We start from the raw sequence: 18,074 nt of genomic DNA on the forward strand, positions 1-18,074 counted from the left end.
AAACTTACATTACAGTGACCCCCCGCCTATTGCGGAACTTACGTTCCAGACCCATCAGCGATCGGTGAAAATCCGCGATATAGAAAGACCATACAAATAAACATTTTTTATAGTTTAAGCCTTAAAATACCCCTCCCACACGCTTTAAACACATGTAAACTTGTGAGCGTCGTCCGCGTAACAATTTCCTTCCCGAATGATCAAGATCTTCCTCTGGCGCTTAGGCTCACTACTACCGGAAGGCTTAGAAGATGCAGGAATACTTGTGAGCCATCGTAGGGCTTAAAAATTAACGATAAGTTCACAAAAAGTTTGCTCACAACAATCAGACCACAAGCAAGGTACACGATACACAGAGAACTGAGATGCATCAGGGACCCACGCTCGCTGTTCTTGCGAGATTACGCCACATTAGCAGCAGCCAATCAGAGCCCAAGAGAACGAAAATCCCACTCTGATTGGTTGAGTCTCCTCTTTCAGCCAATAACAGGCCTTGTAAGAAATTGTCTGGGTACTGTAACGTGAAACTCTTTGTCTATGCTTTGTTATGAATTGGCTGCAAAGTACACTACAGGTAGGATGCACTTATTGAATTTTTCCGCGATATAGCGGGGGCGAGATAGCTGAACTACGATGTAGCAGGAGATCACTGTACACTACGTTAAATGATGCTGCATAAACAAGCCATAAGTTGTGTATGTTTCGTGTTTTGTAATAAAAATCTCAGCCCCCCTTATAATTTGGTGAACACCCCTATCAACTTTTTCTGCTTTACGGCTTTCAGGCTTATGGCCCTGAGTAAACTAAACAGTATATAAAAGTAGTAACGATATATTTTACATACCTGCTATCAGTAGATATGTAAAAGTCAAGTGATAGGAGTGTAATGAATCACTTGGAATCACTATTGTAACGCTAAATCTGGAATTTTCCTTTAAAACGTGGTTTAGTGTGAGAGAGAAATAGCAAATGATCTTTGCCTGTGACTGAGCAAGACAGCACAAGCTGTAGAGATGGGCAACGTAAATGTACCGCTCAATTTATTTAATGTATATGGATGTAAATTTTAAAAAACAGCATTTTATATGGCCTTTTCAAAATAAAACTGAAAAATTTGTAAATATTTGGTTGTTATTTCTTCTGTATATACACCCTCCAACCCCGACTGCTGCGCCCTAGACCATGGCATACTTGGCCTTATGGGTAATCCGACCCTGCACCTAACAGCCTCCAAGCTATACTGTCCACCATTGCCTTGTTCATTCTGGCCCCCCTAATCATCCCCTGTCTCTAACTGGCTAACTAACTCGCTCACCACTTCAGCACCTAATAGCTAATGTCTGCTGAGCATACTGGCACAAAATGGCTGCCGTCACATCATCCAGATGGGTGCTACACATTGGTGGTCATTAAAGTGGGTCCCCACTCTCTATGTAAAGCACTTTGAGTAGTGAGTAAAACGCCATATAAATTTAAAGAATTATTATTATTATCAGCAGTCTCCAGAGGTGATATCTGGTGACACCTGTATTGAGATGTGGTCTGTGCAAGTGTGTTAAGATTAATGTGCAAGTGTAGGCCAACCAGTAGCAAACGTGGTGAGTCCCACTCATCCCAGGATGATACAAGCACATGATGTACGTACGCCTGCTCCCACCATTTGGGCAGTGGACCCGTACCACACTCTAGGTAATACTATATGTAGTTATAGGGCATAAATGCCCCCCAGTGACAGCAGCCTTTTCTCTTTATTCCATTGCTGGCAGCCCCAGTACTAAATCTGACATATCATTCTGAAGCCCACTTAGTCCAAGTTAGGCTTTGTTTCCACTACTACGTTTTCCATTCAATCCACCATCTTTACATCGTTTAAGAAAGTATGTCTGTCAGCACTAAAACGACCAAAAATGCACATGACACAGATGTTTGACTACATGGAGCATGCATCAATCGGCGGAAGAATCCACAAAGGGAAGTCAATGCCATGTGATTTATGGCTAGACTTTAGCGACTGGTAACACAACAAGCACCATGGAAAGAAACTGTCTGTGTGTCTGCTAAGTTGGAAACTTGTTTAAATCCGTAAAGGGTGACCAATCAGGCGTCGTAAAGAGTGGGATCAAATCAGGGAAGGGCTACATAATAAGCACAAACCAATCAGAGTGCGATTAGAACTTGAGCTTTTAAAAGTTAATTTTTTTCACTCGTCCACATCTCTGGAATTTTCAGACGTATATGGCTCTGTAGACCAATTTCAGAAGTCTTTGTTTTTGGGGCTTAAAACTGGTGGGGTAGAGTGGATTTTTAAATGAAAACGTGGCAGTGTGGACTTTTTATTTTTAGCTTCCTGTTTGATACAGTATTGAGTTTAAAAATGTATTTGTTTATATGGTTTACCTCAATGATCTCTTACCCTTAATCTCCCTCACAATCACCTTAGATCCTTTGACCAGAAGCTCATGGTGGTGCTGAGATCTTGACTTTAGTTCAGAGGGGACCATGCTTTTACAGTAGCTGCCCCATAACTTTGGAATAGTCGACCTTCTTATTACTGTATTAGGTCAGCAGTAACTTTGGGCACTTTTACAACCAGTCTGAAAACCGATCTTTTTACCTCAGCTTTTCAAACTCGCTTGAGAGAACTGGTTTTTAGTTCAGTGATAGAGTTAGGTGTATTTATTTACTGTAGTTCTATATTTATTGGTGTATTTATGGAAACCTAAGAACACTTTGGTCAGCTTTTATTGTTTTAAATGTGCTCTATAAATAAAATTGCCTTGGATGCAGCCTTAGGGTCCTGTAGAACTGCAGACTGGCAGGACCTAACCCAGGACTTGGTGCCAGTCCATCGTAGGGCCTACCCGTGATACAGGGCTAGTTTAGAAACACCAATTAACACAAAATGGACATCTTTGACAGTAAACTCACAACAAACACTAGGAAATGTCTGAACAGACACAGCACAGCACAGCACACAGCAAATGGGCACCATGCCATCTTGGCTCTAATTATAACAAAAATAATAAAATGATATACGTGGGGGGGGACCCAAAAATAATGAGAATTTTTTGTGGAGGCTGGAGGGGTGTTAGTTCCGACGTTTGCCGGCTACGTGCGTGTACTAGTCTGCCCTCGCCATCATTTGGCCAAGCGGGGTCCTTGGGGGGAAAGGTGTGTAAGGTCAGTGTCATTTTTTTTTATCTTGAGCCTCTGTTACCGTCTTCGTCGATTTTGCGATGACAGACTTGAAACAAGTTTGCATCAAGTTCTGTTTCCTTTTGGGGAAAAACAGCAGCAGAAGCTGTCCCAATGCTTCGAGAGGCTTTCAAAGAAGAAGCTTTGAGTCAGGCAAGGGTTTTTAACATTAAAGTGATTGTGTGACGCAGTGCGGAGAAAACGACCCCAATTGCGGCGATCAGGCAAGTGGCTTCTGCATCACGGCAACACAGCATTGAGCGTGCAGCAGTTTCTCACGGAAAACGGGATGACAACGGTTCAATCTCCCCCAACTCCTTGGACCTTGTGCCCTGTGATTTTTTCTTATTTCCAAGAATGAAGAGGGACCTTAAAGGAAAGCGTTTTCAGGACGTAGAGGAGGTCAAGAAGAAAACCACGGAGGCACTGAATGCTGTCATCACTGTGCAAGAGTTTCAGAACAGTTTTGAACAATGGAAAAAGTGATGGGACAAGGGTATTGAGTCTCAGGGGGAGTATTTTGAGACTGATTACATTTTGGAAATTTTCAGAGAAATATACGATTTAAAAAAAAAGTTTGTTATTTTTGCCACCCCCCCCCTTTGTATATACAACAATGAATTCAGCTCAGCTAGCACCTCAGGGCACTGTCCTGTCTCCCTTCCTGTTTACCCCTCTACACAACGCAATACCAGCACTGGCCATCTACAGAAAGTCTCAGATGACTCGTCCATCATTAGTAATGGAGATGAGTCCCAGTACAGGGAAGTCATGGAGGACTTCATCTTGTGGTGCAGAGACAACAACCTGCAACTCAAAGTCACCAACACAAAAGAGCTGGTGGTGGACTTCTGACATGCTAAGGAGCCTCTGAGACCAGTCACCATTCAGGGGAAAGACATGGAAGTGGTGCAGAGCTACAAGTACCTGGGAGTCTTTTAAAAGCAACCAACTGGACTGGTCTGACAACACAGTGGCGCAGGACAAGACCACCCAGAGCAGACTGAACTTGCTAAGGAGACTCAGGTCTGGTGATGTGTGCAGTGAGCTGCTGGAAATGTTCTACCAGTCCATAGTAGCCAGTGTGATGTTCTACGCTGTGGCCTCCTGGGGAAGCACCATGAACTAGGGATCTAGGCTAGGGATCTGCACTGGCAATCAGAAGGTTGCCGGTTCGAATCCCGTAAATGCCAATAGGGACTCTGCTCTGTTGGGCCCTTGAGCAAAGCCATTAACCTGCAATTGCTGAGCACTTTGAGTAGTGAGAAAAGCGCAATAAAAATGCAAAGAATTAATTATTTTGAACTCAAAAGAAGCACAATGGCAGATCAAACTGATCAGGAAAGCCTGTGCCATCACAGGGCCAACCCTGGTCACACTGGAAGCTGCTGTGGATACGATGACGGTGACAAAATTAGATGCCATTATGAAAAATTCCCTCCCATCCCTTCAGGAGGCGCTTTTTTTTGGAGCCCTTTTAGCCACAGGCTCATTCCACCACAGTGTTCTGGGGGTCTTTTCAGCCCACTGCTATCAGGCAATTCAATGCTTCCACCCGATGTGCTCATAAAGTTCATTTTAAAATATCTGCACATATCCATTTATTTTTATTCATGGATTGATTGTATTATTTGAGCCTGTATTCTTGTTTTTTATGTTTCTGTTGCATCTGAATTTCCCGATGGGATTAATAAAGTTTATCTAATCTAATCCAATCTAAAAGACCAACGTTCTTTTTATTCCTCATCGCTACATCGTGTGTAATGCTCTCTGCAGACGTCCCAAACTAAACCTTTACATTCATTTTGAAAATCATTCTGCAATTTCTGCACAATATATATTATTGATTGATTGATTGACTGATTGATTGATTGTAGTATTTATCCTGTGAGTCTGTATTGTTTTTTTATGTTTCTGCTGCTGGATGCATTTAAATTTCCACATGGGATGAATAAAGTTTATCCAATCTAATCTAATCATCTTCTTCTTTCGGCAGCTCCCATTAGGGGTTGCCACAGTGGATCATCTTCTTCCATATCTTCCTGTCCTCTCCATCTTGCTCACACCCATCACCTGCATGTCCTCTCTCACCACATCCATAAACCTTCTCTTAGGTCTTCCTCTTTTCCTCTTCCCTGGCAGCTCTATCCTTAGCACCCTTCTCCCAATATACCCAGAATCTCTCCTCTTCAAACATCCAAACCAAAGAAATCTCCCAACCGTCCCACTTGAGCTGACCCTCTAATGTCCTCATTTCTAATCCTGTCCATCCTCGTCACACCCAAAGCAAATCTTAGCATCTTTAACTCTGCCACCTCCAGCTCTGTCTCCTGCTTTCTGGTCAGTGCCACCGTCTCCAACCCATATAACATAGCTGGTCTCACTACTGTCCTGTAGGCCTTCCCTCTCACTCTTGCTGACACCCGTCTGTCACAAATCACTCCTGACACTCTTCTCCACCCACTCCACCCTGCCTGCACTCTCTTTTTCACTTCTCTTCCACAATCTCCATTACTCTGTACTGTTGATCACCACTCCCCGTTATCAAATCTAATTAAAGTCATTTAGAAATAACACAATAATAATAATACATTTTATTTATATAGCGCCTTTCCCATGCTCAAGGCACTTACAGAATATAAGACAGAATGGCAGAGTATACAGTATATAGCATTGTACAAACCAGACTAATAAATAAAGAAGATTACGACAGTGAATTCAGAGAAAAAGCCTAATAGACAACATCATTGATGGTCTCGCACACACATACAGGTTACATGAGCATCTTGACAGAGAGGTAAACTGAGAGAAGAGTAATAAAGTCAAGTAGAGCTAAAAGCCTTCTGAACAGATGAGTTTTGAGTTGTTTTTTAAATGAATTCATGGAGTCGGCTGACCTGATTAATTTCGGTAGGTCATTCCAGAGTCTGGGCGCTATACAGCTGAAGGCCCTGCTGTCACCCATGGAGTGTAGATTAGTGAGGGGTACAACAAGATTACCAGAATCAGAGGACCTTAGTGGGCGGGCAGGCACATAGTGATGGAGAAGGTCACTGATGTAGTTTGGTGCGAGGTTATTTAAGGCTTTGTAGGTTATTAGTAGGATTTTATATTCGATTCTGTAAGACACAGGGAGCCAGTGAAGACGGAGCAGGATAGGTGTGATGTGCTCGTTGCTGCTGGTCCAAGTAAGGACTTTTTTGAATAAGCTGGAGTTGTGATACAGGATTAGAAGGGGCACCTGCCAGTAGTGAATTACAATAATCGATGTGGGATGTGATAAAAGCAGGGACAAGTTTCTCAGCGTTAGAAAAGGAGAGGAAGGAGCGAACACGGGATATGTTACGGAGGTGAAAGAAAGAAAGTTTCTTACAATTTACATTAGAATTACAAAGGATGTTTGAAACATTTCTGCACTTTTATATTTTCGTTGGAAATGGTGAGAGCGGGAGGAGTAGTAATTGGGCATTAAAAAGTTGGTACCATGCTGGGAAAATTGCATCGCAAACAAAGATGACAGTGTAGAAAAGTGATGGAATTTGTTTTTGAAATTCTTAATAAAAAGAGTTAAAAATGAAGTGCAGAAACTTTTTGATTTGTATAAATGGATACTAATAAGACATTCACCTTAATAAAAGGGCAAGTGTCTGTCTGTATGACTTTCTGCAGGCCGGGTTCTGCCGGGTCATGCAAAGCGCGCATGTGCGAAGGCGGCCGCCCTCAACAGAACGCAGGCTCGGCGCGGGGTTCGTCTTTTCCCGTCGAATGTCGGTAAGTTGCTTCAAAGAAAAACGCGCAGGTCACAACACGTGACTCGTGGCAGCTAAAGTACGCAGCACATCAATCAAACGTTTTTGTAGTGTTCAGTGTTTGTTTCTACAATCTTTGTTATTGTTAAAAGCGCAAGTTTAAATATAATTTTGGAAGTCGTTTTACCTGTAAATTGGGAGGTAAAGTATATTAAAGTATTACATATCTAGCTTATAAGGGTTGGCATGAAGGGACTGTATTAATAGAAATTAACTTGTAATATTTTTCCCTTAACTTTAGCTTGAAGATGTCGGAAAGGAAAGCGAAACGTCAATCTTAAGAATATATTTAACCCTGCCAGTCACAGTTGCGACAGGCGAAAGAAGTTTCTCTAAACTAAAAATAATTAAATCTTACTTAAGATCGTCGAGATGCCAAGAGACATCGACTAATTTAGGTTTAATTGCAATTGAGAAAGATTTGTCAGAAGAAATTAACTTAGATGGCATTATTGACGAACTTGCAAGTAAGAAAACAAGCAGAGTGCAATTTTAATATTTTATTTAGTGGAATAATTATAATACACGTAATTTAATAATAAACGCTTACTTTTCAAATTGTTTTACTATATATGCATATTCATATTTTGTTTTCCTGTAAATATCTTTCACAGGTGTGATGTGAAGAAATAGACTTTTGCTAAATTTTGTATTTGTGAGAATATGAGGCGACGTCTTTTTCAAGAAAATTAAGTCTGTAATCGGCACTCGCTTTATATTCGGAATTTTACTGATGAATTAATTAAACTTGTCGTCGATTCGTTAAATGCATAAGTCAAGTTTTCTTGTACCTACGAAGAAATTTTCTTTAATTTTTTTTTGACATTTAAGGAAATAGTGAAAATGTTTAATTTTAAATACACTGGTTTAGAAAACGAGTATTATAGGGTGAGGGGGCGGCTGAAATTAAACAGCACCATGGCGGCTTCGCCTCTAGAACTGGGCCTGACTGTCCGGTTGCTATGTCTCTGATATCCAACAGATGGCGCATCACTACCAGCAGCACTTTCTGTTTCTTACCATTTGGTACAGGGACATACCAAGTGGACGGACATGCTGGCCTGCAGACGTTTACGCTGAGGTCTCCATTAATTACTCTGATTTTAGCCTGACTTAGATGGGTAGCACAGCTAGCACTATTAAAAAAAAAAATAAAGTAGAAAAGGTGACATTTTTAAAAATGCACACAGAGTACCTTGAAAGTTGCTAAATCCATACCAAAAAAAAAAAAATTTCCCATAAAACCTACAACTGAGGGCGGCACGGTGGCGCAGTGGGTAGCGTTGCCGCGTCGCAGTAAGGAGACCCGGGTTTGCATCCCGGGTCCTCCCTGCATGTTCTCCCCGTGTCTGCGTGGGTTTCCTCCCACAGTCTGAAGACATGCAGGTTAAGTGTATTGGTGATGCTAAATTGTCCCTAGTGTGTGCCCTGCAGTGGGCTGGTGCCCTGCCAGGGGATTTGTTCCCTGCCTTGTGCCCTGTGCTGGCTGGGATTGGTTCCAGCAGACCCCTGTGACCCTGTAGTTAGGATATAGCGGGTTGGACAATAACTGACTGACCTCCAACTGATTATGGGATTTGTCAGTTTGTTTTTATTTTTCTGAATTTAATAATCCTAAGTGATGTGAACGCATCAGTCTGTTTCAGTTCCACTCTGATGACTTTCGATTCAAATCAGATAAAAGGCTCACGCTTTTATTATTTTAGCAGTTTCCTCTTTTCGCATCTAAAAAAAGTTGGTAAACAAGAGGGTGTTTTCCACTCATAATTGCTGTCTATTTATAAAGCTATTATTGAACGTTCTAAAAAGAAGTACAACTGTAAGGCAATAATGACGGTGGGTTGGGGGGGGGGCTGGTCTTTACTTCTGTTAATTCCCAGCACAAATACAAAAATAGGAACAAATGCAAAAGTGACTTTGTTTGTTTGTTTGTTTGCTGGACACGCGTGCTCAGCATTTTGGTCAGCGGCTGTTGTATGTAAAGTGCTTTATAAATAAAGTTGACTTGACTTGACTTGACACTTTGGGTTCTCTTACAACTGGACTTTGTGAACATTTCTGGAAATCCTTGCATCCCCTTACCTGTGGTTTTTCCAAAGTCTCAGCATCCGTTTCGCGTGTCGTCTTACGGGGCCATAGATGCAAGCTGACCTCCTCTGTGCCAGCAACGGCATGTTCTTCTTCTTTTCAAAAAATGTGGACTGTGGTAAAGGTCATGGCTCCAAATCCTCCAGAAGGTGCAGAACGATGAGCCACCAGGACCCTAACAAGGCAAAAAAAGTAAGGCTGAGTTACAGTATGAAGGGCTTGACACAGAACTAAAGGTGACACACGAGTTTGATTTATTTTTAAATATATACAGTATCTGGTATATGCCATTGCCAGGCAACTACAAGACACCAGATGGGTGAATACTTCCCATGTTTCCTCCTAATTTAAACGATGTGATCTGATTTTTTTGTAATATCTTGTATTTAACATTGCGTGGAATCCTGAAAGAAAATCCTGGTCTCTTTAAACAGGCCAGCCTCATTTGGTACTTTGTATCAATCCCCGGAGGGGACATTGTCTTTTTCGCGTGAGTTTTGGGGGTCAGACTGTGGGGTCTGCCATTGTACAGCCCATTGTGATTATCTTCAGAAGACTGCTGATTAGAGGCATTTTATCGTCAACTCACTTAACTTTGTGTAGCGTTCTTCACGGAGTGCAGGCGCAGAGCGCTGTGACAAATGCAAGTGTCCAAATTACAAAATACAGAAAGACACAGACCTCTGAAAACAAACTAGAAAATGATTAACACACATGGAAGCCAACAATAGTTGTCTGTTAATTAATAAAGTGGCCAGTGAGTGTATGATGTAAGATATTGTGAGTCTGTATGTAAACAGCACTTTATCTGATATCAAGTATTGTGCATTTAGATATAAAGAATAACCTTCTCTTCTCTAATTTCACAACATCTTATTATAAAAGGATTTTTTAAAGATTTAGTTGCATAATATTTTATATAAAACACTAACTGTGATACCCCAATCTAAGATGGGTTGAAATCTAAGTATTCAGCGTAGACCTCAGCATTAACGTTTGCTGTGCACCATCTGCTGGAATATATCTGAGACAGGTCTAACTGCAGTCTGAAACATATACTGTATGACGTTGGTCACGTAACACACAACATCAGTCACGAAACACACTCTGAGGCAGATAACCCTGCCAACACTCTAATCCTTACTATAGTCTCATTCCATGGGCATTTTGCAACTGATGTTGTGAGCATTACGTCAATTTGGGAAGTCATGTGACTAACCTCATTTGTAAGTTGCAGTTACATTCTGTTGATTTTGTAATGCATGCAGCAATAAAATGCATCACATTTGTTATTCATGCGGTGGGTTGGCACCCTGCCTGGGATTGGTTCCTGCCTTGTGCCCTGTGTTGGCTGGGATTGGCTCCAGCAGACCCCCGTGACCCTGTGTTCGGATTCAGCGGGTTGGAAAATGGATGGACGGATGGACATTTGTTATTCCAACAGATGCGCTGGATTTATCATTCCAGCAGATGGCACATCTATTAAATGCCATTTAGTATGGGCTTTGTTTAAGCAGTACTATTGGTTGTGATGCGTCATCTGTTGGAGGACAGAGACATAGCAATCAGATGGACATGCAAATACACAGACACTTGTCTTTTTATTAAGTTGGATGTTATTCTGGATATTTAACATAAGATACCATGTGCTAAGATATAAAGAAAAAAAAATTATATATATATATACTGCTTATAAAACGCTAAGGAATGTCCGTCTATCACATGATTACTTGTAAACTACTGGAGATCAAACCTTAAATTTGGTCATCATTGAAAGTTTATGACCTGATATATTCTGGAAATTCAAAAAAAAATTAGGTAGCGGCTATCTTAGCAAAGTGACTTGTGGATGTCTGTTTATTACAGCCAAGGGATTGCAATAAAGTGCCTTTCAGATATCTTCAGGCACTATATAATAGATAGATAGATAGCTATCTGAAAGGCACTATATAATAGATAGATAGATATCTGAAAGGCACTATCTATCTGTTATATAGTGCCTTTCAGATATCTATCATATAGTGCCTTTCAGATATCTATCATATAGTGCCTTTCAGATATCTATCTATCTGTTCTATAGTGCCTTTCAGATAGCAATCTATCTGTTAGATAGATATCTGAAAGGCACTATATAATGGATAGATAGTTATCTGATATCTATCTGTTATATAATGCCTTTCAGATATCTATCTGTTATATAGTGCCTTACAGATATCTATCTATCTGTTAGATAGATATCTGAAAGGCACTATATAATGGATAGATAGATATCTGAAAGGCACTATATGATAGATAGATATCTGAAAGGCACTATATAACAGATAGATAGATAGATATCTGAAAGGCACTATATAACAGATAGATAGATAGATATCTGAAAGGCACTATATAACATAGATATCTGAAAGGCACTATATGATAGATAGATATCTGAAAGGCACTATATAACAGACAGATATCTGAAAGGCACTATATATCTATATATCTGTCTATCTATCTATCATATAGTGCCGTTCAGATATCTATCTATCTGTTATATAGTGCCTTTCATATCAGTCTATCTCTGATGTTTCTTCTTTGCTGTCCAACCAAAGATCTATCCCTTCTGCTCCCTCCACACCTTAAGCCTCCGAATACCCGTAGCTGGGGGTCACTTACTACGTAGCTTCTGACTGGAATGGAGGTCCGACAAGCAGCTCCCTTGGCTTTTGAAGAGCCCGCACCTTGTCAGCACTGATATATTTGTTTCTCCAGAAGCGTTTATTTTCATCCGGGCATTAATTGGGGTCACCCTTGTTGCCCCAAACCTTTTTTTCCCCCGTTTTATCCTCTTGTTTTCATATTAAGCAGGTTTGCTTTAACTTCCATTTTGTGTCTTTGACTCCACATTCGGTGTTCCTGTTTTTGTCCCTGAGAGCTTATGAAGCCTAAGCCGGAACCAATAAGTTATGTGAAGTCAGGGTGTCCATGAAGTCGTAAGATGCCGTGCTGAACTTCTTTTGAAGCCATCATTCCTTTTTCACAGGCCCTAAACCAGCAGCTTTAGGTGTACGGCAGATGTTAACCCTGAATAAGGTGAACGCAGGGCAGACTCCCATGCAGTGAAGTTGGTGAAGTCAATCTACATGACACAGGGTGATGGGGAGGACCCTGCCTACCATAGAGAGAAAGCCCCTGTAGACAGTGGGCTAGAAAAACTGCAGCTCAGGCACACAAAACTAGAATGAAAAAAAAAAATCTACCACATCTTCCTCCAAAAGTCCAATGTGAAGTTCCTGGAGGAAAATCCACACAAACATGGAGGGTATGTAAAATGTACATATGGAACTTTCACTCCCTGCTGGAAATGTAACCACATTCCAAGTACAGTGAGGCTTGCAGCTCTACCCACTGTGCCCTCCATAGGAACCAGCAACCATACAAACTTCATACTGTATCTTTTCTGTAGCCCTTAAGTTTCTAAACCACACAATAATTATTGAAAACTTCTTCTGCCAATTATGGTCAAGAGCGGAGGACATTCCAGCAGAAACAGATCCTTGAATTTGCTTACCTGAACTGAGCGGCTACAATGCGTTTCCTACCCCTTCTCCTCTGTGATGGCTGCAAGCCGGCTTCTATGCTCTTCTGCCTTCCTGAACTCCGAACTCACCTCCTGTCCACGAGGCTGCAGCAGATGCATCACTAAATCAGGACACAATAGGAACAGGAAATCCACCCTTCACCAAATGTGTACAGCTGCCATCGGGACTGAACTGTCCGAGGCAGCAAGTCAGCTGCTCGCTAACACCAGACACGACAGGCACCATTGGTGCCAAGAAGCAGCATTGCATAATTTATGCATCATTAACACTAAAGTATCTAAAAATGGGCAATATCTTGAGATTTGCACTCTTAGTCTTTTGAAGATTCATTCGTGATTGTTAGAGTAACTTATATGAAGTCATACCACCCACACTTCAGAAGAGGTCATCTGCTTGACGCTAAGCATGTTCAGGCCCGGCCAGTACTTGGATGGGAGACCAACCAGGGAAAGCTTGGGTTGATGCTGGAACAGATGTTGGTGAGGCCAGCAGGGGGCACTTACTCTGTTGTCTGAATGTGGATCCCAATGCCCCCAGTGCAGTGATGGGGACACTGTGCTGTAAAAATGGTGCCATTCTTCAGATGAGACATAAAACCGAGGTCCTGACTCTCTGTGGTCATTAATGATCCCTGGGCATCTGTGGTAAAGAGCAGGGTGTATCCTGATGTCTTGCCCACTAAATTGCCCACTATGTCCTGGTCATTCAGGCCCCCTAATCATCCCCTGCCTCTAATTGGCTCTCTCTCTCTCTCACCACTTCACCACCTAACTGCTAATGTGTGGTGAGCGTACTGACGCAAAAATGGCAGATATCGCATCATCCAGGTGGATGCTACACATTACTGGTGGCTCTCAGCAGTGAGAAAAAGCATTTTATAAATGTAAAGAATTATTATTATTCTGAAATACTAGGGGGCTTTGCCTCCTGCTCGCTTCACTCGTTAACCCCCCTGCCAGTGCTACGTGCCAGCAACTTTGTGACTCTGCCCGCTCGCAAACAACAAAACTTTTAATTCTCACGGATACGCCTCTTCATTGGGAAGAAACACGACTTTTCCCTGATGGCAACATGAATTAGACGATGTTCAAGTCTCCGACTTAAAGTTTAAAGCCAAACAATATCTACAAACGTCTGTCATATCACCTGTGTCCATATATTCAATCTCTTTTCGCTTTTAATTTTTCATCAATATCGCATTGAATTTTGATTCCGTGTTTGGACTTACATCGTGACAACGCAACGTATAACTGCCCGTGAGTGAATTTCGTTTCTTTCTCTCTAATAAATGAAACAATTTTTTTGAATGTTTGTCCCTGTGATTTGTTAATTGTCATAGCAAAAGCTATTCTAACAGGAAATTGTAAACGTTTTAATACGAATGGCATATCAAGATCTCCTTTGGTGTCTAATGTCATTAGTGAAGATGGACTACATTACCTTTCTTGTCGTCTGTTAAAATTTTACATGTTAGAATTGCTCTCCCAATTTTCAATACAACTAATCTTGTCCTACTGCATAGCCTCATCACTCAGACATAAATTACGCAATAACATTACGATACAGTGATCCCTCCTTGATCGCGGGGGTTGTGTTCCAGAAAGGTGAAAATCTGTGAAGTAAATACCATATGTTTATGTGGTTATTTTTATATATTTTAAGCCCTTATAAACTCTCCCACACACTTATAAACATTTCCCGCACAGTTATACAGCATAAACCCTTTATATTCTCTTAGATATTAGGTAAGATTCGTTGAAATTATGTATGTAAACACGTGTTTATATACTACGCACAAACATACGTATCGTGTATCATTGAGGAGTTTTATTTAATACGTAATACAGTTTTAAACACATTGTAATAATACATATTTTAACAAAAATAATTTTATATTTACTGTATATACAGTAATGCACTCGTTTTACTTACTCAGTTATATTAGATATTGAGCGTCTCCGATATCACATATGTTACAGCCATTACGATAGACAGGCCACCAGCAATAAATACGTACAATGCAAGAAAAATTGTATAAAATGTGTGTACAGTTACACTAAACATACGTACATGTACTGAGTACGTAGAAGATTAGTTATGGGTACTCACCAACAACGAAACACATTGATGCTGAATGAGTGAGACGAGATGCTGGCTAACACAAAGCGGAATCGAATGCTGCTCTCCATCGTTGAGCCAATCAGCACCCAGGAACTTAACCACGTGCTCTGATTGGGTAGCTTCTCAGCCATCCGCCAATAGTGCCCCTTGTATGAAATCAACTGGGCAAACCAACTGAGGAAGCATGTACCAGAAATAAAAAGACCCATTGTCCGCAGAAATCCGTGAACCAGCAAAAAATCTGCAATATATATTTAGATATGCTTACATATAAACTCCGCGATAGAGTGAAGCCGCGAAAGTCGAAGCACGATATAGCGAGGGATTACTGTACATCCTTCTTTCTACAGTAATTTGTGCGGTGGAAGACCAGACGGTGTTAACGCTTGTAGATATTCTATGGGATATTGTAAGTTGATGTTTTCATCTTCCGCACCATCACCACCAACTGTTTCAGCACAGTCTATTGATACTCATTTAACCAATTTGCCATGTAACCGATCGACAATTTTCGCGTTTAATTCATTTGACTTTATAGTTTCTCAGTGCTAGGATTTCCCGTGCACTCATTTCTTCTGTTGATAATCCTTCGGGATAAAATTCTTCAGTAAGTTTTGGACATAATACGTCTTCTTTAATTGGGAACTTAAAGTGAGGAAAACGTAAAAATTTATAAGAGCTGTGAGTACAGGAACTGAGTCTGACAAAAGCATTCACACGAATGAGAGGTGAGTGGGCCGTGAACCAGAAATGGTGGAGAGAAGGGCGGGACTTGAAAAAATCTCTTGGCAATAGTCTCGTCTCAAGATTTTCTTTTATAACAGAGAGAAGATCACTAAGTGATTTGTTCATTCATTCAACAATCCATTTTTAGATTAGATGAGGTTAGGTTAGATAAACTTGATTAATCCCACAGGGAAATTCAGATGTATATGGCAGCAGAAGCATAAAACACAAGAATACAGTGTCACGCACGTGCGCTTAGGGAGCCGCGAACAGACTCAACAAGCAGCGTACAGCATCATGTCAGGGGTTGGAGACGGGGCACTAACCTTTATTTCTTTTGTTCCCGCAGAAAGCCTGACGCAACACCGCCATAAAAACGTCCTCCGGACTACCAACCTTCACTTCCGCATTCCATCCCTTCCTCTGGTCTCCCTCTGATGACGTCATGGCCCATAATTCACCTTGGTTCCTCCCAGCATTCCTGTCACCAGTTTCCGGTCCCTCATTATTTAGTTTCCCCCTTTGCGAAGGGATGATTGTCTTTTGTTTATGGACGAACGTCAGCAAATTGACGCCTTTATTTTTTAATATTTACAGTATACGGGGCCGGAAACCCCAAACCTTTATGACTGTATGGTCTCTTTATTACAACAGACTCACAGGACAGATAATACAGCCAATCGATGAGCAAATAAATAAATAAAAATGAACGTAATGAGGATATCAGCTGGAAGCATTGAATATCCTGAGAGCAGCGGGCTGAACAGACCCCCAGAGGCTCTTCTTAGCACACCATGTTGGAATGAGCCTGTGGCTATAAGTGATCCAAGAGAGCGCCCTCCACAGGGGATGGAGGGGATTTTTCAAGTTGAAATCTAATTTTTGCCACCATCCTCTTTTCCACCACAGCTTCCAGTGTGCCCAGGGTTGGCCCTGTGATGGCGCAGGCTTTCCTGATAAGTTTTGTTCTGCCACTGTGCTTCTTTTTGAGCTCAAGTTGCTTCCTCAAGAGACTTCAGCATAGAATGCCACATTGGCTAGTATGGACTGGCAGAACATTTCCAGCAGCTTGCTGCACACATCCAAAGGCCGAAGTCTCCTTAGCGTGTTTTTTTTTAGATGAAGTAGAAATTCCAAGTATGTAGAACAGAAACAGAAACCATGAGGACATGGGCCTGTCTTAGGGCGGAGTGGTGGCTCTGAGACTAAGGATCTGCGCCGGTATCCAGAAGGTTGCCAATTCAAATCCCTGTCACTGCTAAAACAGATCCTACTCTGCTAAGCCCTTAACCTGCAGTTGCGTCAGACCCTGCACTCTGACCCCAAGGGGTATGTGAAAAACGAACAAATTCCTAATACAAGAAATTGTATTGGGTGAAATAAAGAACAAAAAATAAGTCCAGTCTGCTCAGGCCCTTCTTGTCCAGTGCCACTGTGTTGTCAGATCAGTCCAGTTTGGTATGCATGTAAACCCCCAGGTCCTTGTAGCTCTGCACCACTGAATGTTGACTGGTCTCAGAGGCTCCTTGGCATGTTGGAAGTCCACCACCAGCTCTTTTGTGTTGCTGATGTTGAGTTGCAGGTTGTTGTCCCAGCACCTCCACATCTTTCCTGTGCTCTGACGCATCTCCATTACTAATGATGGACGAGTCATCTAAACATTTCTGTAGGTGGTATTGTGCTGGAAGTCTGTAGTGTAGAGGGGTAAACAGGAATGGAGACAGGACAAAGCCCTGAGGTGCTCCAGTATGACACACCACCATTTCTGACACTCAGTCCCTCAACCTCACAAATGGCTGTCTGTTGGTCAGGTGGTCCATGATTCAGGAGATTGAGGGGGCATCAAGATTCAAAGCCATCAACTTTTCACCCAGTTGATGAAGCATTAAAAGCCCTAGAAAAGTCAAATAATGTGATCCTGGCTGTGATGCCAGCATGGTCCAAGTGGCAGTAGGCTCTGGGCAGCATGTACGTGAGAGTATCCTCCAGACTGATCTGTCTCTGATAGGCAAACTGCAGAGGGTCCAGATGTTCAGGGGTCACAGCTGTTTTTAGGACCAGCCTCTCAAAGGTCTTCATGATGTATGAAGTAAGAGCAACTGTTCTGAAGTCCTTGGGCTCACTGGAATGTCCCATTCTTTGGCACTGGGACCACACAGGATGTTTTCCACAGCTGGGGAACCCTCTGCAAATTCAGGGAAAGGGAGAACAGGAGCTGAAGGACCCCTCAGAGCTGGGTGGCACATGTTTTCATCATGCTGGTGCTGTTAAGGCAGAGTGCCCCCAGCTCACTCCTCACTTGATCAGCACAGACACACATTTTTTTAAACCCAAAATATCAACTGCAGCAGGATGGCACAGCTGGTACCTCACAGGTCCAGAGTTCCTAATTTTTATTCCAGTGACTGTCTGTGTGGGGGGTGGCAGATTAAGTTTCATTTTTTTTTTCTTCTATACCAGTCGTCCTAGAAGACAGGCTCAATGTCCACACGGTTTATGCTCCAGATACTCAGAATTTCTCCCTCATCTCAAAAAACACATGTTGGCCATG

The 18,074-nt window shown here is 41.8% G+C and overlaps 1 protein-coding gene across 1 annotated transcript in view; it reads right to left on the bottom strand.

The window, feature by feature from the left end:
• The window catches only part of LOC114645680 (proline-rich protein 5-like), a 184,390-nt gene that overhangs the window by 85,550 nt on the left and 80,766 nt on the right, over positions 1–18,074 (bottom strand). The window contains exon 2 of the mRNA XM_028793503.2: positions 9,087–9,267. The gene's annotated coding sequence lies outside the window, so the exon portion shown is untranslated. The remainder of the gene's footprint in view (positions 1–9,086; positions 9,268–18,074) is intronic.

Source organism: Erpetoichthys calabaricus, chromosome 2 (genome assembly GCF_900747795.2).
Source record: "Erpetoichthys calabaricus chromosome 2, fErpCal1.3, whole genome shotgun sequence".
In the NCBI taxonomy this organism is placed as follows: domain Eukaryota; kingdom Metazoa; phylum Chordata; class Cladistia; order Polypteriformes; family Polypteridae; genus Erpetoichthys; species Erpetoichthys calabaricus.